Source organism: Oncorhynchus masou, chromosome 10 (assembly GCF_036934945.1).
Source record: "Oncorhynchus masou masou isolate Uvic2021 chromosome 10, UVic_Omas_1.1, whole genome shotgun sequence".
NCBI lineage: Eukaryota > Metazoa > Chordata > Actinopteri > Salmoniformes > Salmonidae > Oncorhynchus > Oncorhynchus masou.
The window spans coordinates 51,705,328-51,731,266 of record NC_088221.1 but is presented as its reverse complement, the minus strand read 5'-3'; the positions used below and the strand labels follow the sequence as shown (position 1 = coordinate 51,731,266).

Below are 25,939 nucleotides of genomic sequence, written 5' to 3'. Positions count from 1 at the left end.
TTAATGTCTTATGATAAACATGAGAAAATTAATACATTTTCAACACATCTAGTTGATTCCCTACTAAGGTCAACACATCTAGTTGATTCCCTACTAAGGTCAACACATCTAGTTGATTCCCTACTAAGGTCAACACATCTAGTTGATTCCCTACTAAGGTCAACACATCTAGTTGATTCCCTACTAAGGTCAACACATCTAGTTGATTCCCTACTAAGGTCAACACATCTAGTTGATTCCCTACTAAGGTCAACACATCTAGTTGATTCCCTGCTAAGGTCAACACATCTAGTTGATTCCCTACTAAGGTCAACACATCTAGTTGATTCCCTACTAAGGTAAACACATCTAGTTGATTCCCTACTAAGGTCAACACATCTAGTTGATTCCCTACTAAGGTCAACACATCTAGTTGATTCCCTACTAAGGTAAACACATCTAGTTGATTCCCTACTAAGGTCAACACATCTAGTTGATTCCCTACTTAGTTGATCATAGCTAAACAGCTATTTTTCCAGGCAGTGGCCACACGCTCGCCCTACCGCCACACGCCCTGCTCATTAGTGTGAATGTGCCTTAGGCATGCTGCAAGGAGGCATGAGGACTGCAGATGTGGTCAGGGCAATACATTGCACTGTCCGTATTGTGAGACGCCTAAGATAGAGCTACAGGGAGACAGGATGGAGAGCTGATCGTCCTCGCAGTGGCAGACCACGTGTAACAACACCTGCTCAGGATCGGTACATCCGAACATCATACCTGCGGGACAGGTACAGGATGGCAACAACAACTGCCCGAGTTACACCAGGAACACACAATCCCTCCATCAGTGCTCAGACTGTCCACAATAGGCTGAGAGAGGCTGGACTGAGGGCTTGTAGGCCTGTTGTAAGGCAGGTCCTCACCAGACATCACCGGCAACAACGTCGCCTATGGGCACAAACCCGCCGTCGCTGGACCAGACAAGACTGACAAAAAGTGCTCTTCACTGACGAGCTGCAGTTTTTGTCTCACCAGGGGTGATGGTCGGATTCGCGTGTATTGTCGAAGGAATGAGCATTTACACCAAGGCCTGTACTCTGGAGTGGGATTCGATTTGGAGGTGGAGGGTCCGTCATGGTCTGGGGCGGTGTGTCACAGCATTATCGGACTGAGCTTGTTGTCATTGCAGGCAATCTCAACGCTGTGCGTTACAGGGAAGACATCCTCCTCCCTCATGTGGTACCCTTCCTGCAGGCTCGTCCTGACACGACCCTCCAGCATGACAATTCCACCAGCCATACTGCTCTTCTGTGCGTGATTTCCTGCAAGACTCAGACTCCCCCAGACCACCACACCAGGATGTGCTCAGAGACTCCTCCCCCAGACCACCACACCAGGATGTGCTCAGAGACTCCTCCCCCAGACCACCACACCAGGATGTGCTCAGAGACTCCTCCCCCAGACCACCACACCAGGATGTGCTCAGAGACTCCTCCCCCAGACCACCACACCAGGATGTGCTCAGAGACTCCTCCCCCAGACCACCACACCAGGATGTGCTCAGAGACTCCTCCCCCAGACCACCACACCAGGATGTGCTCAGAGACTCCTCCCCCAGACCACCACACCAGGATGTGCTCAGAGACTCCTCCCCCAGACCACCACACCAGGATGTGCTCAGACTCCTCCCCCAAACCACCACACCAGGATGTGCTCAGAGACTCCTCCCCCAGACCACCACACCAGGATGTGCTCAGAGACTCCTCCCCCAGACCACCACACCAGGATGTGCTCAGAGACTCCTCCCCCAGACTACCACACCAGGATGTGCTCAGAGACTCCTCCCCCAGACCACCACACCAGGATGTGCTCAGAGACTCCTCCCCCAGACCACCACACCAGGATGTGCTCAGAGACTCCTCCCCCAGACCACCACACCAGGATGTGCTCAGAGACTCCTCCCCCAGACCACCACACCAGGATGTGCTCAGAGACTCCTCCCCCAGACCACCACACCAGGATGTGCTCAGAGACTCCTCCCCCAGACCACCACACCAGGATCAGAGAATTGGCTCACTGTGTTCTGTAGTTTCAGAGCATTGGCCAACAGCAACCAGCTGCAGGGGAAAATAGAGTGAGCTTACATTTTCCAGACACCAACATTACATCAATTGCATCCAAGGAGAATGTCCCAACTGTTCAAAGTTTATTTTATTTTCCTTCTTAGTATTGCTGGTTGTGAGCTCTGAGCTCCCCAGTTTGCTGTGCTAACCAGTTTTGAAGCCTCGGTTGTGGCCTTGAGGGAGAATAGATCAGAGGCAAGGATCTTTGGGAGGGAGGGAGGGAGGGAGGGAGGGAGGGAGGGAGGGAGGGAGGGAGGGAGGGAGGGAGGGAGGGAGGGAGGGAGGGAGGGAGGGAGGGAGGGAGGGAGGGAGGGATAGACAAAGGCTTAGTAACTACTAATGCCGAGCGATTAACCAAATTGTCTGTTATTTCTCTGGTTTTAAACGACTAAACTTCAGTTCAATTATTTGAATTTCATTTTGTTGTCGTTTTCCTTCTGTGAGCTCAGCTTCCCTAGAGATAAATCAGATCCAGCCTGAACTGGGCAATGTTGTAGGGAGTTGTAGTTTCCAACAAGCCAACATTCTACAAAGTTTAGCTCATAAAACTACAATGACCATAATTAATTGTGCATCTACTTGTCCAGTCTTTCTTTTAAGACTGTTACTGAAGAGAGAAGATGATGGTGAGTTGATACAGAGAACAGCTTCTTCCTTTACCAACTAGCTGCAGCTGTACAGCCATGGTGCTCGGTGGTGCATTAGCCTAGTCGCTACCTAAGTCTAGCCACTGAGCGCTCTTTCCATGCCTTAGTAGGATACGCTACTAACATATGGTGAGCATGTTTAATACATACAAGTTTATACTCCCAAAGGACCATGTGCATTATTCTCTACTATTTAACTGGTCCGACCTGGTGCTTGGTGGGAATGGCTTGGGTCTGCAGGTTGTATAGCCGAGCGAACACTGCAGCTCAGCAGGAAGGGTATTAATTACCAAGCGTTTGGGGTTCTGGCTTGGTAGGATATTCAACAGAGGGTTACATTGATACAAAATGTTGAATTTTACTGTGTTTGTTTTCCTATTTACTTAATTCAATGTTCTACATGAAAATACATGATCTAAGTGACTGACAGTTGGTCTTTAGCAGTTGTAAATGTAGGCCATATTTACTTTGAAGAACTACTACAATAGTGATAGACAGGTAAGGCATCAAATAATACACATTTTATTAAAGTAATGTGAAGGGTAGGTAGCAACACATCTGCCACGCTGATCCTCAACACTGGAGCCCCCCAGGGGTGCGTGCTCAGTCCTCTCCTGTACTCCCTGTTCACCCACGACTGCATGGCCAGGCATGACACTAACACCATCATTAAGTTTGCAAACAACACAACAGTTGTAGGCCTGATCACCGACAACAATGAGACAGCCTATAGGGAGGAAGTCAGAGACCTGGCCGGGTGGTGCCAGAATAACAACCTGTCCCTCAACGTAACCAAGACTAAGGAGATGATTGTGGACTACAGGAAAAGGAGGACTGAGCACGCTCCCATTCTCATTGACGGGGCTGCAGTGGAGCAGGTTGAGAGCTTCAAGTTCCTTGGTGTCCACATCAACAAACTAGAACGGTCCAAACACACCAAGACAGTCATGAAGAGGGTAACGACAAAGCCTATTCTCCCTCAGGAATATAAAAAGATTTGGCATGGGTCCTGAGATCCTCAAAAGGATTTATACAGCTGCACCATCGAGAGCATCCTGACTAGTTGCATCACTGCCTGATTCGGTGCTCGGTAAGATGCTCGGCCTCCGACTGCAAGGCTACAGAGATAGTACGGCCCAGCCTGCCATAGCACTACAGAGGGTGGTGCATACGGCCCAGTACATCACTGGGGCCAAGCTTCCAGGACCTCTACACCAGGCGGTGTCAGAGGAAGGCCCTAAAAATGGTCAAAGACCCCAGCCCCCCTAGTCATAGACGGTTCTCTCTCCTACCGCACGGCAAGCCGGAGGCTTCTCAACAGTCTTTACCCATAAGACTCCTGAACAGGTAATCAAATGGCTACCCAGACTATCTGCATTGTCTTTTTACTGTTGTTTTATTTCTTTACTTATCTATTGTTCACCTAACAACTTTTCTGCACTATTGGTTAGAGCCTGTTAGTAAACATTTCACTGTAAGGTCTACCACACCTGTTGTATTCAGGTCTACTACACCTGTTGTATTCAGGTCTACTACACCTGTTGTATTCAGGTCTACCACACCTGTTGTATTCAGGTCTACTACACCTGTTGTATTCAGGTCTACCACACCTGCTGTATTCAGGTCTACTCCACCTCTTGTATTCAGGTCTACCACACCTGTTGTATTCAGGTCTACCACACCTGTTGTATTCAGGTCTACCACACCTGTTGTATTCAGGTCTACTCCACCTCTTGTATCCAGGTCTACCACACCTGTTGTATTCAGGTCTACTCCACCTCTTGTATTCAGGTCTACTCCACCTCTTGTATTCAGGTCTACCACACCTCTTGTATTCAGGTCTACCACACCTCTTGTATTCAGGTCTACCCCACCTGTTGTATTCAGGTCTACCACACCTGTTGTATTCAGGTCTACCACACCTGTTGTATTCAGGTCTACCACACCTGTTGTATTCAGGTCTACTCCACCTCTTGTATTCAGGTCTACTCCACCTCTTGTATTCAGGTCTACCACACCTCTTGTATTCAGGTCTACCACACCTGTTGTATCCAGGTCTACCACACCTGTTGTATTCAGGTCTACCCCACCTCTTGTATCCAGGTCTACCCCACCTCTTGTATCCAGGTCTACCACACCTGTTGTATCCAGGTCTACCACACCTGTTGTATTCAGGTCTACCACACCTGTTGTATTCAGGTCTACCACACCTGTTGTATTCAGGTCTACCACACCTGTTGTATTCAGGTCTACCACACCTGTTGTATTCAGGTGACGAACATTGATTTGATTTAAATAAATGGTTAATATCTATAACAACAGTATCTGGTTAATATCTATCTATATCCTTTATTGTTTATTTAATCATTCAACCCACAAAGTGCATTTAAAATAAAAACAAACCGAAACCAGTGATTATTTTTTTTATAATAAATCGAACCGACCTCAAAAAGAGCACTAATCGCTACCAGCTTTTCCATCTCCCTCTCGAAGTGAGTCCGGAATTCCTTCTCCAGTTTAAAAGGCCTTTTCACGCCTTCATTCGATCTCACTAACTGCCCATCATTAGAGGGTCGAGGCAGAGTCCTGCTTAAACTGGGCCAGGGAGAGGAGAGGGGATTACAGTAGATGACTTTACCCTACAGCATGTCTGGGGGAAAAAATAGTACCCTATTGCTATACATAGTGTGTTACTTTTGACTAGCGCCTATTAGAGACACCCAAAAGTAGTGCACTGTGTAGGGAATAGGGTGCCATTTGGGACACATTTGGGACACAGACAAACTAACACTAAATCAGACCCACAGACTGATGACATATCTGACCTGACAGAGCTTGGCCCACATGTATTTATATAAAACACACACACACACACTTGGGGTCACTTAGAAATGTCCTTGTTTTTGAAAAAGCTAATTTTTTTGTCCATTAAAATATCAAATAGATCAGAAATACAGTGTAAACATTGTTAATGCTGTAAATGACTATTGTAGCTGGAAACTGCTGATTTTTAATGGAATATCTACATAGGTGTACAGAGACCCATTATCAACAACCATCACTCCTGTGTTCCAATGGCACGTTGTGTTAATCCAAGTTTATCATTTTAAGTACATTAGAGTCTAGTTTGAGAAACAGACACCTCACAAGTCCTCAACTGGCAGCTTCATTAAATTGTACCTGCAAAACACCAGTCTCAACGTCAACAGTGAAGAGGCGACTCCGAGATGCTGGCCATCTAGGCAGAGTTCCTCTGTCCAGTCTCAACGTCAACAGTGAAGAGGAGTTCCTCTGTCCAGTGTATGTGTTATTTTGCCCATCTTAAGCTTCTCTTTTTATTTGCCAGTCTGAGATATGGCTTTTTCTTTGCAACTCTGCCGATGTTAACAGGGGCCTGTCTGGCCTTTTCCTGTAGTCCACAATCAGCTCCGTTGTCTTGATCCCGTTGAGGTTATTGTCCTGGCACCACATGGTCAGATCTCTGAACCGCCTCATTGTTGTCGGTGATCAGTCCTACCACTTGATGGCGTTGTGCGCCGACCACACAATCGTGGGTGAATACGGTGTACAGGACGGGATTAACCCACTGATGGGCCCCCGTATTGGTCAGAGTGGAGGATGGTACCTACCCCCAGCCCCTGGGGAGGCCTGTCAGTAAGTCCAGGTTCCAGCTGCAGACGGGGGTGTTCAGTAACATCAATGAACATCATCATCATCATCATTACATATGGCAGGTTACCTTGGCGTTCTTGGACAAGGGGACTATGGTGGTCTGCTTAAAACAAGTTGCTATTATAGACCGGGTCAGGGACAGGTTGAAAATGTAATTGAAGACACTTGGCAGCTGGTCAGTGCATGCTCTGAGGACGTGTTCTGCTATTCCATTTGGCCCTGCGGCCTTGCGAATGTTAACCTGTTTAAAAGGTCGGCCATGGAAAGTGAGATCAACCAGTTGTCTGGAACAGCTGTTGTTCTCATGCATGGTTCAATATTGCTTCCCTCGATGCAAGCATAGAACGTATTTCGCTTATCTGGTAGGCTCGTGTCACTGTGCAGCTCACGGTTGGATTTCCCTTTTTAATCTGTGATAGATGTGACAGGGCTTGTAAGAGCATCAGAGCCTAGTAAGACTCGATCTTAGTCCTGGACTTATGTTTTGACTGTTTGATGGTTCGTCAGAAGTCTTCGCAGGATTTCTTATAAGCATCGTGATTAGTTTCCCGCTCTTTGAAAATGGCAGGTCTAGCCTTGAGCTCGGTGTGGATGTTGCCTGTAATCCATGGCTTCTGGTTGGGGTATGTACGTACGGTCACTTTGCAGACAACATCGTCAATGCATTGGTGAATGAACTCCTCAAATGTTATGGGATGAATCCTGTAACATGCTCCATCCAGTCTGCTATCAAAACAGTCCTGTAGCTTAGCATCCACTTCCGTATTGAGCGCGTCACTGGTACTTCCTGTGTGTGTATACAGTCTCGCTCTAAAATGTCAGAGACAGGGTGTGTTGTGGGTACTTAGCACGCGTCTCTTTATCCTGAGCGGTGACATCATGCTAGGTCAACACACCCTGGCGCTGACATTTTACAGAGGAAACACAAACAGCATCATAAAACCTGTCTCTATTGGACAGGACAGGAGAGCCACCAGAGAGTTATTCACGCTGTCTATTTCCAATGAAGAAAGTTGTTTTAGGACAAAGAGAAAAGCACTGATTTTGTCACTTTTATGAAAAGCAAAATGTAATCTTCTTGTTGCTGGTGATGGAGTGTGTGTCCCAAACGGCACCCTATTCCCTACATAGTTCACTACTGTAGACCAGGACCCAGAGGGCACTACTGTAGACCAGGACCCAGAGGGCATAGTGCACTACTGTAGACCAGGACCCAGAGGGCACTACTGTAGACCAGGACCCAGAGGGCATAGTGCACTATTGTAGACCAGGACCCAGAGGACTCTACTGACAGAGTAGCGAGCCGGGGGGGGGGACGGACGACAGAGTAGCGAGCCGGGGGGGGGACAGAGTAGAGAGTAGAGAGACGGGAGGGAGGGAGGGGACAGAGTAGAGAGACGGGAGGGAGGGAGGGAGGGGACAGAGTAGAGAGACGGGAGGGAGGGGACAGAGTAGAGAGACGGAGGGAGGGAGGGAGGGGACAGAGTATAGAAATGGGAGGGAGGGAGGGGACAGAGTATAGAGACGGGTGGGAGGGAGGGGACAGAGTATAGAGACGGGTGGGAGGGAGGGGACAGAGTAGAGAGACGGGTGGGAGGGAGGGGACAGAGTAGAGAGACGGGTGGGAGGGAGGGGACAGAGTAGAGAGACGGGAGGGAGGGAGGGGACAGAGTCGAGAGACGGGAGGGAGGGGACAGAGAAGCGAGAGAGTTAACCAACCATTGGGAGGGTCTTCAGTGGTTGAATGAAATGTATTCAGCGCGCACAAGGGAACCACACCTGCCAATCCCGTTGTCCACCTGCATAAGGTACGTTTGAATGCCAACTACTGAGAAGTGAGTGATTTCCTAAGCCCCAAGTCAATACACTGCATTCAGTCCATCTCTCGCTCTGTCTCTCCAGCCCATTGATTGGCTAGCAGTTTCAACTAGGGTCATAACCACTAGGACCAAATGTAGCAAAATGTTTATTATTATTATTGACGGTAAAGTAGTCTCGCCCTAATTCGCCCAGTTCCTGGTGAATACAATACAATACAGCATTTACCACAGAGCCAAACGTTTGCTAAAAGCTTAAACCAGCTTTACTCCATAGCCCCCAACTCATTCTCTAGCAGCCCTAAAAAAATACAGACGAACTTAGACTCACAGCCTGTTGGCCAGCAGCAGCAGCAGCAGTATGTACCACAAAACATGTCTACTGGCTGGCCAGCAGCAGTATGTACCACAAAACATGTTTACTGGCTGGCCAGCAGCAGTATGTACCACAAAACATGTCTACTGGCTGGCCAGCAGCAGCAGTATGTACCACAAAACATGTCTACTGGCTGGCCAGCAGCAGTATGTACCACAAAACATGTCTACTGGCTGGCCAGCAGCAGCTTCAACCAAACAGTTACAGGAAGGCGATCTCAGCTCCGGTAGATTCTGTCTAACATGGTTTTGTTAAGTATAAAGACAACAGAGCCCGTGTGAACGGGTTTGAAAACAAGCCGTCTCAGTCAGTCTGTCCATAGCGAACTAGCCCCTCGGCATCTCGTAAAAGAGACATTTGACGCTGTGTCTAGAATGTTCCTGTGACATTTCCTTCCATATGGAACCGTCACCTCTGACCCCTGTGTTTTAGGGTGTTCTGAGAGAAGAATACTAGTGAGCCCCAGACCAGCAGGAAGAAAGGCAGCCTTCCCTCCAACTGTCCTTCTATACTGAACAAAAATATAAAACGCAATGTAAAGTCTCGGTCTCATGTTTCATGAGCTGAATTAAAAAGATCCCAGAAAATGTTCCATATGAACAAACATATTATTTTTCTCAAATGTTTTTGCACAAGTTTGTTTACATGCCTGTTAGTGAGCATTTCTCCTTTGCCAAGATAATCCATCTACCTGACAGGTGTGGCATATCAAGAAGCTGATTAAACAGCATGATCGTTACACAGGTGCACCTTGTGCTGGGGGACAATAAAAGGCCACTCTAAAATGTGCAGTTGTGTCACACAACACAATGCCACAGATGTCTCAAGTTGAGGTTGTGTGCAATTGGCATGCTGACTGCAGGAATGTCCACCAGATCTGTTGCCAGAGAATTTAATGTTAATTTCTCTACTACAACTCGCCTCCACAGCAGAGACCAGCTAGATGTCTATAGGTTCCCTCCACAGCAGAGACCAGCTAGATGTCTATAGGTCCCCTGACCCCTCCACAGCAGAGACCAGCTAGATGTCTATAGGTCCCCTGACCCCTCCACAGCAGAGACCAGCTAGATGTCTATAGGTCCCCTGACCCCTCCACAGCAGAGACCAGCTAGATGTCTATAGGTCCCCTGACCCCTCCACAGCAGAGACCAGCTAGATGTCTATAGGTTCCCTCCACAGCAGAGACCAGCTAGATGTCTATAGGTTCCCTCCACAGCAGAGACCAGCTAGATGTCTATAGGTCCCCTGACCCCTCCACAGCAGAGACCAGCTAGATGTCTATAGGTCCCCTCCACAGCAGAGACCAGCTAGATGTCTATAGGTTCCCTCCACAGCAGAGACCAGCTAGATGTCTATAGGTCCCCTCCACAACAGAGACCAGCTAGATGTCTATAGGTCCCCTCCACAGCAGAGACCAGCTAGATGTCTATAGGTCCCCTCCACAGCAGAGACCAGCTAGATGTCTATAGGTCCCCTCCACAGCAGAGACCAGCTAGATGTCTATAGGTTCCCTCCACAGCAGAGACCAGCTAGATGTCTATAGGTCCCCTCCACAGCAGAGACCAGCTAGATGTCTATAGGTCCCCTCCACAGCAGAGACCAGCTAGATGTCTATAGGTTCCCTCCACAGCAGAGACCAGCTAGATGTCTATAGGTCCCCTGACCCCTCCACAGCAGAGACCAGCTAGATGTCTATAGGTCCCCTGACCCCTCCACAGCAGAGACCAGCTAGATGTCTATAGGTCCCCTCCACAGCAGACCAGCTAGATGTCTATAGGTCCCCTCCACAGCAGAGACCAGCTAGATGTCTATAGGTCCCCTCCACAGCAGAGACCAGCTAGATGTCTATAGGTCCCCTCCACAGCAGAGACCAGCTAGATGTCTATAGGTTCCCTCCACAGCAGAGACCAGCTGTTTCAGATGAGGATGGAAGGACTTCAGATTCCTCACTGATGACAAATGCCTGTTAGATTTTTTCCCCTCCTTCTCAAAAAAGTATTTTTTTTAAGGCACATTTTCTCATCTCCTCCCAACTGCATGTGCTGCCATAGAAATAGAAGGAATAGAACAGGCATCCCCATTATATTCAAAGATGCAGCCATTGCGAGTGTCCCCGTAGGAGCAAAGCAAGAAGTACAAAACAGGAAGTGCTAATACACTACTGTTCACAAGTTCGGGGTCACAGAGAAATGTCCATGTTTTTGAAAGAAAAATATGCTTTTGTCCATTAAAATAAGATCAAATTGATCAGAAATAGAGTGTAGATATTGTTAATGTTGTTAAATGACTATTGTAGCTGGAAAAGGCTGATTTTTTATGGAATATCTACATCGGCATACAGAGGTGCATTATCAGCAACCCCCCCTCCTGTGTTCCAATGGCACGTTGTGTTAACTAATCCAAGTTTATCATTTTAAAAAGGCTAATTCATCATTAGAAAACCCTTTTGCAATTACGCTAGAACAGCTGAAAACTGTTCTGATTAAAGAAGCAATAAAACTGGCCTTCTTTAGAAGTATCTGGAGCATCAGCATTTGTGGGTTCGATTACAGGCTCAAAATGGCCAGAAACAAAGACCTTTCTTCTGAAACTCGACACTTTAATCTATTCTTGAGAAACAGACGCCTCACAAGTCTTCAACTGGCAGCTTCATTAAATAGTACCCCGCAAAACACTAGTCTCAACGTCGAAGAGGCGACTCCGGGATGCTGTTTTTAATGTTAAAAAATTACTTTCAACACTTGAAACAATTGAAATATGGATTGTGTAAGTGTGCCATTCAGAGGGTGAATGGGCAAGACAAAAAATGTAAGTGCCTTTGAACAGGGTATGGTAGTAGGTGTCAGGAGCACCGGTTTGTGTCAAGAACTGCAACGCTGCTGGGTTTTTCCTCACTCAACAAATGCCCGTGTGTATCAAGAATGTTCCACCAACCAAAGGACATCCAGCCGACTTGACACCACTGTGGGAAGCATCGGAGTCAACATGGGCCAGCATCCCTGTGGAACGCTTTAGACACCTTGTTGAGTCAACATGGGCCAGCATCCCTGTGGAACGCTTTCAATAGTCCTGACGAACTAAGGCTGTTGAGGGCAAACCTCCCGTTTGGGGGTGGGGGGAGGGAGGGAGGGGTGCAACTCAATATTAGGAAGGTGTTCTTAGTGTTTTGTACACTCAGTGTAGATTTATGTAGGCTTATCTGATAGGGTTGTCTACCCTACCTGACACAAAGGAAACAGGACACACATAAGCAAGTGTTCACATACAATCACTGCAGAGATTCATCACCGTATCCAACGTAATACAGCACAGCTGTGCCAGTAGTTGTTCATTTTATGGCCCTACTCTCCGGCCCTACTGTGAAAAGTGGATTCAGCAGATGCATTGATCAGGGTGTAGAATGCAACCTACATATGTTTATGACATTCAGATTTTAGTCTGGCTCCAGAATTACATTACAACTAGCATGTGTTCGTCTGGGAATATTGCGGATTATCAAACTAGATGCTCATTCTCTAGTTAGAAATTCTGAGTGTCGAGGCAGCGTGACACCGTGAGATAAAGTCAACCCGGCCCTACGTCATCATTTACCGGGGACGCTTGTCTATACATTTTTATTTTTTATCTGACCATATACCTAGATTTTAGGCACATGCTGAACATCAGACAGGCCTGTCATCAGACTGAGGCAAGGTAACATCACTACAGCGGCTCTCTTTAACCACTAAACCAGCCTAATATACATTTTGTAAAGATGAATAGTTTGTTGAGAATAACATTTTAAAAAGGTGTCCTATTCGGTATTGCGTCCGAGATGAACCAACAGTTCTGCGATGAGAATCTGAAAAATGACAGGATGTCAAATCCACAGACATGTAACACTGGGACGAGAACACGCCCATGTCAATGCCTCGCCGCGCCTCGATCATCTGTGTACGTCTAATTAACTATTTACATTCACGAAAGACAAAAACTAGGAACGCGTTCCCTATTAGGGCTAGGATACTAAATCTAAACCTTTACTTGGTATTATTCTCTACGGCAATAGTATTCACAGGCCAGGAGCCATCCAAGGCTCTCTCTGTGTTTGTCCCTCCTGCGGCATAAACTACATATTCAATTTAGCCTGAAAACGTCTTTGCCAACTGCAGATGCCTTCAATTCTAATCTGCTGCCTTCGTTGAAATGCTTGAACATGGCAGCAAGGTCTCCTAGTGCATTTTCGGCCTAGCGATAAATCCATGTTTATTATTGCATTCAAAATGTGCCATTTGTGTTTCCAAATGTCTCAATATCTCACCGCTGTAGAAATCTAGGCTATTTCATGGTAACGTGTGGTAATCCGATATAATAGTGTAACATTCAACATTGTACAGCATTTTAACTGAACAGCCTCCAGTAAATCAATGCAATGTACATCTGAGATCATTTAGCAAATGGAGCGCTAGAAAATAAAGGTGACTTTAACGAGAGAGAGAAAGCAAACGGATAACGTTACTTACTGTCACAAATCCAGAACGTTTTCCTCGGGAATCCAACGTAAAAACTGGTAGGTTAAAATGTGTCGCAAATCCGGGTGTCAATGCAATATTGTGGTGTTCAGAAGTGAACGGTTTTCACCGCCGTTACTGGCTCGCTGCTCCATTCCGGGGAAATCAGCCGGGAGTGCGCCTACATGGGATGCGCGTTCCCGAATTCCTGTTTCCTGTCCAGCCCGAAGCCAACCCTGCAATCAGCCTCGACCAAATCAACCAACCAACCCTACAATCATTCTTGACCAATCAACCAAACCAAGCTAAAACAAACGTAATTTATTTGATAGGCAATCGTATACACTCACTGGACAGTTTATTAGGTACAACTTCTCTCTGGGAATGAATCGCTCATAGAGAGTGAGTCACGTGGCCATGGCTTGCTATATAAAGCAGGCAGACAGGCATGAAGGCCTTCAGGTAAAGAGCGTCTCTGGTTTGAAGCGGTGGGAATACAGGGGTTAGCTTTCAAGGAGCCTGAAAAGAGTGTTTGACTTGGAAAAGTGTCACATTTTCAGAAGGAGTCAGGAAATTGGTTAACGGAGAAGGATTGGAGTGAAAGAGAGAGAGAGGAGGTTGAGAAAGATAAGAGGATGAGTTTGAATCTGTTGAAGTTGACAATAACAAGGGTGAGGTTATGTTGAAGAACACTGGTGTCAAGTTCAAACAGAACTCACCAGTTGTTCTGGAGGTGAAATGGGTAGGTGTTGTGAGGAGCCCGAATCTTGCATTGATGGACTCGCCCCAACCCGGGCTTGAACCAGAAACCCTCTGCACACATCAACAACTGACACCCACAAAGCATCGTTACTCATCGCTCCACAAAAGCCGCGGCCCTTGCAGAGCAAGGGGAACCACTCCTTCAAGGTCTCAAAGGTGAGTGACGAGTGACGTCACCGATTGAAACGCTATTAGCGCGCACCACTAGCTAGCCATTTCACATCGGTTACATATACACCTTAGCCAAATACATTTAAACTCAGTTTTTCACAATTCCTAAGTTTACATACTCAATTAATATTTGGTAACGTTGCCTTTAAATTGTTTAACTTGGGTCAAAAGCTTTGGGTAGCCTTCCACAAGCTTCCCACAATATGTAGGGAGAATTTTGGCCCATTCCTCCTGACAGAGCTGATGTAACAGAGTCAGGTTTGTAAGGCCTCCTTGCTTGCACTTTTTCAGTTCTGCCCACAAATGTTCTATAGGATTGAGGTCAGGGCTTTGTGATGGCCACTCCAATACCTTGACTTTGATGTCTTTAAGCCATTTTGCCACAACTTTGGAAGTATGCTTGGGGTCATTGTCCATTTGGAAGACCCATTTGCTACCAAGCTTTAACTTCCTGACTGATGTCTTGATGTTGCTTCAATATATCCACATAATTGTCCTGCCTCATGATGGCATCTATTTTGAGAAGTGCACCAGTCCTTCCTGCAGCAAAGCACCCCCACAACATGATGCTGCCACCCCCGTGCTTCACGGTCCTTCGGCTTGCAAGCCTTCCCCTTTTTCCTCCAAACATAACGATGGTCATTATGGCCAAACAGTTCTATTTTTGTTCCATTAGACCAGATGACATTTCTCCAAAAAGTACTATCTTTGTCCCCATGTGCAGTTGCAAACTGTAGACTAGCTTTTTAAAAGCGGTTTTGGAGCATTGGCTTCTTCCTTGCTGAGCGGCCTTTCAGGTTATGTCAATATAGGACTCGTTTTACTGTGGATATAGATACTTTTGTGCCTGTTTCCTCCAGCATCTTCACAAGGTCGTTTGCTGTTGTTCTGGGATTGATTTGCACTTTTCGCACCAAAGTACGTTCATGTCTAGAAGGCAGAACGCATCTCCTTCCTGAGCAGTATGACGGCTGCGTGGTCCCATGGTGTTTATACTTGCGTACTATTGTTTGTACAGATGAACGTGGTACCTTCAGACGTTTGGAAATTGCTCCCAAGGATGAACCAGACTTGTGGAGGTCTCCAATTTTTTTCTGAGTTCTTGGCTGATTTCTTTAGATTTTTCCATAATGTCAAGCAAAGAGGCACTGAGTTTGAAGGTAGGCATTGAAATACATCCACAGGTACACCTCCAATTGACTCTAATGATGTCAATTAGCCCATCAGAAGCTTCTAAAGCCATGACATCACTTTCTGTAATTTTCCAAGCTGTTTAAAGGCACAGTCAACTTAGTGTATGTAAATTTCTGACCTGCTGGAATTGTGAAATAATCTGTCTGTAAACAATTGTTGGAAAAATGACTTGTGTCATGCACAAGGTAGATGTCCTAACCGACTTACCAAAACTATAGTTTGTTAACAAGTAGTTGAAAAACAAATTTTAATGATTCCAACCTAGGTGTATGTAAACTTCCGACTTCAACTGTATGTTTCAGTCCAGTGAGATTTTTGAAGAGGGTGGAACCAGGCCTTTTGGCTCATCCATGGGTGGTTTCAGGGTTGAGTTGGGTTGTTTCGGTCTGTGGGGGGGGCCAGCTACATCTTGGCCGGAGGTCTGCAGGGGGGGCCAGCTACATCTTGGCCGGCGGTCTGTAGGGGGAGGCAAAAGACGTCTGACTGCTACGCCATCTTGGATGTGATGTTATGACCCCATCCTCAGTAACTTATTCCAGAAGGTTATTGGGAAACAGGCACTTCTTTCCTCGAAATTAGTCTTAATTTGAACTAAACCAGCTGCTAAATCGTCCTGTTGACATCTTGCCTACATCTTGTCTAGGCTACTGTTGTCTTATCTAAGACGAGATGGGGGGGCCAGACATTTTTTGCTTGACCTGGAAACCATGCCCCTCCTCTGCCACTCCCCTGCCCATGCCCCTCCCCTGCCCCTCCCCTGCCCCTGCCCCTCCCCTCCCCTGCCACTCCCCTCAACAACACTGGAAGAAGCCTCGTGTGTCTAAACGGTTAGCCTCCGTGTCTCCCTTTTCTTTGTTCTGTTAAACAGGTATGTGGTATAAACACAAGCACATGATCTAAACACAATGTTAAATTGTTATCTGAGTGATACATACCTTTTTTTATGTTGAAATTGTAAAGTTCAAATGTTGAAATTGATCGAGTGAAAACTGTTAGTGATCTTGTCATAGAGATGACTGGGTTTGCGGCTAAGCTAGGCTATACCGTAGCATGACAAAAGACAAAATGGCGCCAGCTAATATTCTGTTTTAACTTATTGATTTTTCGCTCTACTGAGGTAATATCGTGCATTATTTTCTACTCCGTTTACATGGTCTACGTCTTGACATCTCCCAGTGTTATATATTACAGAGCTGTATTATATTATAACGCTATGCTAACTACGCTAATGCTAGCCTGTCAAGCCTATAGGGTTGCTATTATCAAATTTCATATATCAAATGTATTTATAAAGCCCTTCGTACATCAGCTGATATCACAAAGTGCTGTACAGAAACCCAACCTAAAAACCAAACAGCAAGCAATGCAGGTGTAGAAGCACGGTGGTTAGGAAAAACTCCCTAGAAAGGCCTGAACCTAGGACGAAACTTAGAGAGGAACCAGGCTGTGAGGGGTGGCCAGTCCTCTTCTGGCTGTGCCAGGTGGAGATTATAACAGAACATGGCCAAGATGTTCAAATGTTCATAGAGGACCAGCAGGGTCATGCACTATTAGATTATCGGCTACAGTTAGCAGGCTCAGTATTGAGATGGCTGTACTGGTTTATGGTTCATTTAACAGGCTTATGCATTTATTTTTTATTGAAACTTTACATGAGGTTAAACTAAATACTGAGAAAGTTATGTTTTTAAATATGTTTTTAAATACAAGTCAATGTATTAACTAGTATGACTGTTTTACACTGAACAAAAATATAAAACACAACATGTAAAGTATTGGTCCCATGTTTCATGAGCTGAAATAAAAGATCCCAGAAATGTTCCATACAGCACAAAAAGCTTATTTTTCTAAAATGTGGTACACAAATTTGTTTACATCCCTGTTAGTGAGCATTTCTCATTTGCCAAGATAATCCATCCACCTGACAGGTGTGGCATATCAAGAAGCTGATTAAACATCTCTACCATAAACTGCCTCCAACATTCTTTTAGAGAATTTGGCAGTACGTCCAACCGGCCTCACAAAAGCAGATCTCGTGTAACCACGCCAGCCTTGTACCTTCACATCTGGCTTCTTCACCTGGGGGGTCATCTACCACGCCAGCCTTGTACCTTCACATCTGGCTTCTTCACCTGGGGGGTCATCTACCACGCCAGCCTTGTACCTTCACATCTGGCTTCTTCACCTGGGGGATCATCTGAGGGGGTGGGGGTTACTGAGGAGTATTTCTGTCTGGGGAAAAAGTAATTCTGATTGGCTGTGCCTGGCTGCCAAGTGGGTGGGCCTATGCCCTCCCATGCCTGCCCAAGCATGTGAAATCCATAGATTAGTGGCTAATTAATTCATTTCAATTCAGTGATTTCCTCATATGAACAGTCACTCAATCTTAGAAATGGTTGCATTTTGCATTTTAGATTTTTGTTCAGTAAAAATATTATGATATTATTAACATTATGTTACTGTACTTACAGTAGTTTCTAGGCTTTTACTGACTGAATTATTAATGTTTTGCAGATCGTAATTCAACCAGGCCAACAATTCCACTGCAAGAGCACTGTGCTTTAGATCAGGGGAGTCAATCCATGGAGGTCCTAGTGTGTGTTTTCCCATCAGCCACTAATTAGTGACCTTCATTCATCAATGATGTACAAGGAGGAGTCGAACACCCTGCAAGACACTCGTCCCACCGTGGATTGAGTTTGCCATGTTTCTGAAAGCATCCTGACAGGTACAGTGCCTTGCGAAAGTATTCGGCCCCCTTGAACTTTGCGTCCTTTTGCCACATTTCAGGCTTCAAACATAAAGATATAAAAACTGTATTTTTTTGTGAAGAATCAACAACAAGTGGGACACAATCATGAAGTGGAACGACATTTATTGGATATTTCAAACTTTTAACAAATCAAAAACTGAAAAATTGGGCGTGCAAAATTATTCAGCCCCCTTAAGTTAATTCTTTGTAGCGCCACCTTTTGCTGCGATTACAGCTGTAAGTCGCTTGGGGGTATGTCTCTATCAATACAGAGATTGTATTGACCGTAGAATTAGAATCGAAGAAAATCCAATCACATTGGGTAATTTTTGGGGGGGCGGGACCTCCATCTCAGAATGCACGTATCAGAATAACAGGCGTTGTGTCTGAGAGAAAAGAGGCAACACTGTTTCGGATGGGAATGTCTGTTCTACTCACTGTAATTCTATGGGACATGGAATGTCTGTTCTACTCACTGTAATTCTATGGGACAAGGAATGTCTGTTCTACTCACTGTAATTCTATGGGACAAGGAATGTCTGTTCTACTCACTGTAATTCTATGGGACAAGGAATGTCTGTTCTACTCACTGTAATTCTATGGGACAAGGAATGTCTGTTCTACTCACTGTAATTCTATGGGACAAGGAATGTCTGTTCTACTCACTGTAATTCTATGGGACAAGGAATGTCTGTTCTACTCACTGTAATTCTATGGGACAAGGAATGTCTGTTCTACTCACTGTAATTCTATGGGACAAGGAATGTCTGTTCTACTCACTGTAATTCTATGGGACAAGGAATGTCTGTTCTACTCACTGTAATTCTATGGGACAAGGAATGTCTGTTCTACTCACTGTAATTCTATGGGACAAGGAATGTCTGTTCTACTCACTGTAATTCTATGGGACAAGGAATGTCTGTTCTACTCACTGTAATTCTATGGGACAAGGAATGTCTGTTCTACTCACTGTAATTCTATGGGACAAGGAATGTCTGTTCTACTCACTGTAATTCTATGGGACAAGGAATGTCTGTTCTACTCACTGTAATTCTATGGGACAATGTATGTCTGTTCTACTCACTGTAATTCTATGGGACAATGTATGTCTGTTCTACTCACTGTAATTCTATGGGACAATGTATGTCTGTTCTACTCACTGTAATTCTATGGGACAAGGAATGTCTGTTCTACTCACTGTAATTCTATGGGACAATGGCTGTGCTACATTATGTACAGTCGTGGCCAAAGGATTTGAGAATGACACAAATATTAATTTCCACAAAGTTTGCTGCTTCAGTGTCTTTAGATATTTTTGTCAGATGTTACTATGGAATACTGAAGTATAATTACAGGCATGTCATAAGTGTCAAAGGCTTTTATTTACAATTACATGAAGTTGATGCAAATAGTCAGTATTTGCAGTGTTGACCCTTCTTTTTCAAGACCTCTGCAATCCACCCTGGCATGCTGTCAATTAACTTCTGGGCCACATCCTGACTGATGGCAGCCCATTCTTGCATAATTAATGCTTGGAGTTTGTCAGAATTTGTGGGGTTTTTGTTTGTCCACCCGCCTCTTGAGGATTGACCACAAGTTCTCAAAGGGATTAAGGTCTGAGGAGTTTCCTGGCCATGGACCCAAAATATTGATGTTTTGTTCCCCGAGCCTCTTAGTTATCACTTTTGCCTTATGACAAGGTGCTCCATCATGCTGGAAAAGGCATTGTTTGTCACCAAACTGTTCCTGGATGGTGGGAGAAGTTCCTCTCAGAGGATGTGTTGGTACCATTCTTTATTCATGGCTGTGTTCTTAGGCAAAATTGTGAGTGAGCCCAGTCCCTTGGCTGAGAAGCAACCCCACACATGAATGGTCTCAGGATGCTTTACTGTTGGCATGACACAGGACTGATGGTAGCGCTCACCTTGTCTTCTCCAGACAAGCTTTTTTCCGGATGCCCCAAACAATCGGAAAGGGGATTCATCAGAGAAAATGACTTTACCCCAGTCCTCAGCAGTCCAATCCCTGTACCTTTTGCAGAATATCAGTCTGCCCCTGATGTTTTTCCTGGAGATAAGTGGCTTCTTTGCTGCCCTTCTTGACACCAGGCCATCCTCCAAAAGTCTTCCCCTCACTGTGCGTGCAGATGCACTCACACCTGCCTGCTGCTATTCCTGAACAAGCTCTGTACTGGTGGTGCCCCGATCCCTCAGCTGAATCAACTTTAGGAGATTGTCCTGGTTCTTGCTGGACTTTCTTGGGCTCCCTGAAGCCTTCTGCAGAAATTCAGTTGAAATGTTTTTCTGGGATTCAGTTCATTTGCATGGCAAAGAGGGACTTTGTAATTAATTGCAATTCATCTGTTCACTCTTCATAACATTCTGGAGTATATGCAAATTGCCATCATACAAACTGAGGCAGCAGACTTTGTGAAAATTAATATTTGTGTCATTCTCAAAACTTTTGGCCACGACTGTACACTGAGTACACCAAACATTAGGAACACCTTCATGATATTGAGTTGAACCCCCCCTCCCCTTTTTCCATCAGTACAGCCTCAATTTGTTGGGACATGGACTCTACAAGGTGTTGAAAGCGTTCCACGGGGAAACTGGCCCATGTTGACTCTACAAGGTGTTGAAAGCGTTCCACAGGGATGCTGGCCCATGTTGACTCTACAAGGTGTTGAAAGCGTTCCACGGGGAAACTGGCCCATGTTGACTCTACAAGGTGTTGAAAGCGTTCCACAGGGATGCTGGCCCATGTTGACTCTACAAGGTGTTGAAAGCGTTCCACAGGGATGCTGGCCCATGTTGACTCTACAAGGTGTTGAAAGCGTTCCACGGGGAAACTGGCCCATGTTGACTCTACAAGGTGTGGAAAGCGTTCCACAGGGATGCTGGCCCCATGTTGACTCTACAAGGTGTTGAAAGCGTTCCACAGGGATGCTGGCCCATGTTGACTCCAACGCTTCCCCACAGTTGTGTCAAGTTGGCTGTATGTCCTTTGGGTGGTGGATCATTCTTGATCCTCATGGGAAACTGTTGAGCGTGAAAAACACAGGAGCATTGCAGATCTTGACACAAATCACACCTACTACCATACCCCGTTCAAAGGCACTTAAATATTTTGTCTTGTTTATTCACCCTCAGAATGGCACACATACACAATCCATGTCTCAATTGTCTCAAGGCTTCAAAATATTTCTTTAACCTGTCTCCTCCCCTTCATCTACACTGATTGAAATGGATTTAACAAGTAACATCAATAAGGGATAGCTTTCACCTGGATTCACCTGGTCAGTCTGTCAAGGATGGGCACATTTTGAGGGTGGGGGCCACAAAACTGAACTCATGAGGGGCCGCAGTGGCTTGTGGGTCTGCATATCCACATCAATACCATACATGAGCAGTTCTACACATTTTGCCATAGGGTGGAGGCAGACGCTTGCAGTTTTTAATATGTATAGTATCCTCCCTGTTTCTCAGTTTCTGGAGCTGAGTGGAGACCACTGGTTACTGTATGTCCAGGGGCTGAGTGGAGACCACTGGTTACTGTATGTCCAGGGGCTGAGTGGAGACCACTGGTTACTGTATGTCCAGGGGCTGAGTGGAGACCACTGGTTACTGTATGTCCAGGGGCTGAGTGGAGACCACTGGTTACTATATGTCCAGGGGCTGAGTGGAGACCACTGGTTACTGTATGTCCAGGGGCTGAGTGGAGACCACTGGTTAATGTATGTCCAGGGGCTGAGTGGAGACCACTGGTTACTGTATGTCCAGGGGCTGAGTGGAGACCACTGGTTACTGTATGTCCAGGGGCTGAGTGGAGACCACTGGTTACTGTATGTCCAGGGGCTGAGTGGAGACCACTGGTTACTGTATGTCCAGGGGCTGAGTGGAGACCACTGGTTACTGTATGTCCAGGGGCTGAGTGGAGACCACTGGTTACTGTGTGTCCAGGGGCTGAGTGGAGACCACTGGTTAATGTATGTCCAGGGGCTGAGTGGAGACCACTGGTTACTGTATGTCCAGGGGCTGAGTGGAGACCACTGGTTAATGTATGTCCAGGGGCTGACCCTTTGATTTAGAGGAACGATGGAATGTCACTTTTGTAGTCTCAACGGCACATTTCTAACACTGACATTACGTTCTCCTCTTCTTACTTACCACACTGCCAGAGATAACACATATCTAAACGAAGGCAAAGAGGACACAGGATTCCTTCTTTAATGCTGTATAAGGTCTATGCTTTGGTGTGACTATGATTACCACCCCTGGTAGTTCTGTGGAACCACCGCCACATTGTGGTTAAACCTCTCACTTCCTCTTCACTCTGTTCGCTGTATCAACTCCTAACCCACCTCCGAGTCAGACCCAGAGAACAGGGGTTTGCCTTTTGCACAGGAGAGGTGTTAAACTGTGACAGGCTCTTCCTTCTTACCAAATAAATGTTCAAACCAAGAACTTATGATGACAGATATCCTCCTGCCTTTTGGATAGCATATGCCCCCTAGTGGATGAAAGATGTAGCTACAGCATTACCAGAAGAACACTGTCCTAACGAAAGAGTTGAGGAACTAAATACAATACAAATTCAGAACAGCTAGGTAGGCCTTCTACAGTGATGAAAACAAACCACTGAAAAAAAACTAAATTCAGTGAAATGGCATGAGGAACTCGAGGCTTTAGCCAACATATCCAAGTTTGTGCCCTCCTTCCACATTGCGGGGCTTAACCCAGATGATGGCAGAGGAATAGCACCGAGGAACTTGAAGCTCTCGACACGCTCCTCTACAGCTTAGTGATGTGGATGGGGGCGTGCTCGCCCCTCTGTTTCCTGTGGTCCACGATCGGCTCTTTTGTTTTGCTGACGTTGAGGGAGAGGTTGTTGTCCCGGCACCACACTGCCAGGTCTCTGACCTCCCTATAGGCTCACACCACACTGCCAGGTCTCTGACCTCCTCCCTATAGACTCACACCACACTGCCAGGTCTCTGACCTCCTCCCTATAGACTCACACCACACTGTCAGGTCTCTGACCTCCCTATAGACTCACACCACACTGCCAGGTCTCTGTCCGCCTCCCTATAGACTCACACCACACTGCCAGGTCTCTGACCTCCTCCCTATAGGCTCACACCACACTGTCAGGTCTCTGACCTCCCGATAGGCTCACACCACACTGCCAGGTCTCTGTCCGCCTCCCTATAGACTCACACCACACTGTCAGGTCTCTGACCTCCTCCCTATAGACTCACACCACACTGCCAGGTCTGACCTCCTCCCTATAGACTCACACCACACTGTCAGGTCTCTGTCCGCCTCCCTATAGACTCACACCACACTGCCAGGTCTCTGACCTCCTCCCTATAGACTCACACCACACTGCCAGGTCTCTGACCTCCTCCCTATAGGCTCACACCACACTGCCAGGTCACTGACCTCCTCCCTATAGACTCACACCACACTGCCAGGTCTCTGACCTCCTCGCTATAGACTCACACCACACTGCCAGGTCTCTGACCTCCTCCCTATAGGCTCACACCACACTGTCAGGTCTCTGACCTCCTCCCTATAGGCTCACACCACACTGTCAGGTCTCTGACCTCCTCCCTATAGGCTCACACCACACTGTCAGGTCTCTGACCTCCTCCCTATAGACTCACACCACACTGCCAGGTCTCTGACCTCCTCCCTATAGACTCACACCACACTGCCAGGTCTCTGACCTCCTCCCTATAGACTCACACCACACTGCCAGGTCTCTGACCTCCTCCCTATAGACTCACACCACACTGCCAGGTCTCTGACCTCCTCCCTATAGGCTCACACCACACTGCCAGGTCTCTGACCTCCCTATAGGCTCACACCACACTGCCAGGTCTCTGACCTCCCTATAGGCTCACACCACACTGTCAGGTCTCTGACCTCCTCCCTATAGACTCACACCACACTGTCAGGTCTCTGACCTCCTCCCTATAGACTCACACCACACTGCCAGGTCTCTGACCTCCTCCCTATAGACTCACACCACACTGCCAGGTCTCTGACCTCCCTATAGGCTCACACCACACTGCCAGGTCTCTGACCTCCCTATAGGCTCACACCACACTGTCAGGTCTCTGACCTCCTCCCTATAGACTCACACCACACTGTCAGGTCTCTGACCTCCTCCCTATAGACTCACACCACACTGCCAGGTCTCTGACCTCCTCCCTATAGACTCACACCACACTGCCAGGTCTCTGACCTCCTCCCTATAGACTCACACCACACTGCCAGGTCTCTGACCTCCTCCCAATAGGCTCACACCACACTGCCAGGTCTCTGACCTCCTCCCTATAGACTCACACCACACTGCCAGGTCTCTGACCTCCTCGCTATAGACTCACACCACACTGCCAGGTCTCTGACCTCCTCCCTATAGGCTCACACCACACTGTCAGGTCTCTGACCTCCTCCCTATAGGCTCACACCACACTGTCAGGTCTCTGACCTCCTCCCTATAGGCTCACACCACACTGTCAGGTCTCTGACCTCCTCCCTATAGACTCACACCACACTGCCAGGTCTCTGACCTCCTCCCTATAGACTCACACCACACTGCCAGGTCTCTGACCTCCTCCCTATAGACTCACACCACACTGCCAGGTCTCTGACCTCCTCCCTATAGACTCACACCACACTGCCAGGTCTCTGACCTCCTCCCTATAGGCTCACACCACACTGCCAGGTCTCTGACCTCCCTATAGGCTCACACCACACTGCCAGGTCTCTGACCTCCCTATAGGCTCACACCACACTGTCAGGTCTCTGACCTCCTCCCTATAGACTCACCACACTGCCAGGTCTCTGACCTCCTCCCTATAGACTCACACCACACTGCCAGGTCTCTGACCTCCTCCCTATAGACTCACACCACACTGCCAGGTCTCTGACCTCCTCCCAATAGGCTCACACCACACTGCCAGGTCTCTGACCTCCTCCCTATAGACTCACACCACACTGCCAGGTCTCTGACCTCCTCCCTATAGGCTCACACCACACTGCCAGGTCTCTGACCTCCTCCCTATAGGCTCACACCACACTGCCAGGTCTCTGACCTCCTCCCTATAGGCTCACACCACACTGTCAGGTCTCTGACCTCCTCCCTATAGGCTCACACCACACTGCCAGGTCTCTGACCTCCTCCCTATAGGCTCACACCACACTGCCAGGTCTCTGACCTCCTCCCTATAGACTCACACCACACTGCCAGGTCTCTGACCTCCCGATAGACTCACACCACACTGCCAGATCTCTGACCTCCTCCCTATAGACTCACACCACACTGCCAGGTCTCTGACCTCCTCCCTATAGACTCACACCACACTGTCAGGTCTCTGACCTCCTCCCTATAGGCTCACACCACACTGCCAGGTCTCTGACCTCCTCCCTATAGACTCACACCACACTGCCAGGTCTCTGACCTCCCGATAGGCTCACACCACACTGTCAGGTCTCTGACCTCCCTATAGGCTCACACCACACTGTCAAGTCTCTGACCTCCTCCCTATAGGCTGACACCACACTGTCAGGTCTCTGACCTCCCTATAGGCTCACACCACACTGTCAAGTCTCTGACCTCCTCCCTATAGACTCACACCACACTGTCGGAGATAACAGATATCTAAACGAGGGCAAAGAGGACACAGGATTCCTTCTTTAATGCTGTATAAGGTCTATGCTTTGGTGTGACTATGATTACCACCCCTGGTAGTTCTGTGGAACCACCACCACATTGTGGTTAAACCTCTCACTTCCTCTTCACTCTGTTCGCTGTATTAACGTTCTCCTAACCCACCTTCGAGTCAGACCCAGAGAGCAGGGATTTGCCTTGCGGGGGACATTTACAAAAGTAGGGCACTATATGGAATAGGGTGCTATTTGGGATACAGACACGGACTTAAAA

At 47.0% G+C, this 25,939-nt stretch overlaps 1 long non-coding RNA gene across 1 annotated transcript in view; it reads right to left on the bottom strand.

Annotated features, from left to right (window-relative positions):
• LOC135547736 (uncharacterized) overlaps window positions 1-13,273 on the bottom strand; it is a 99,735-nt gene extending 86,462 nt beyond the window's left edge. Inside the window, exon 1 of the long non-coding RNA XR_010456735.1 lies at window positions 13,120-13,273. This is a non-coding gene — a long non-coding RNA (uncharacterized LOC135547736). The remainder of the gene's footprint in view (window positions 1-13,119) is intronic.
• Between the last annotated feature and the right edge of the window lie 12,666 nt (window positions 13,274-25,939).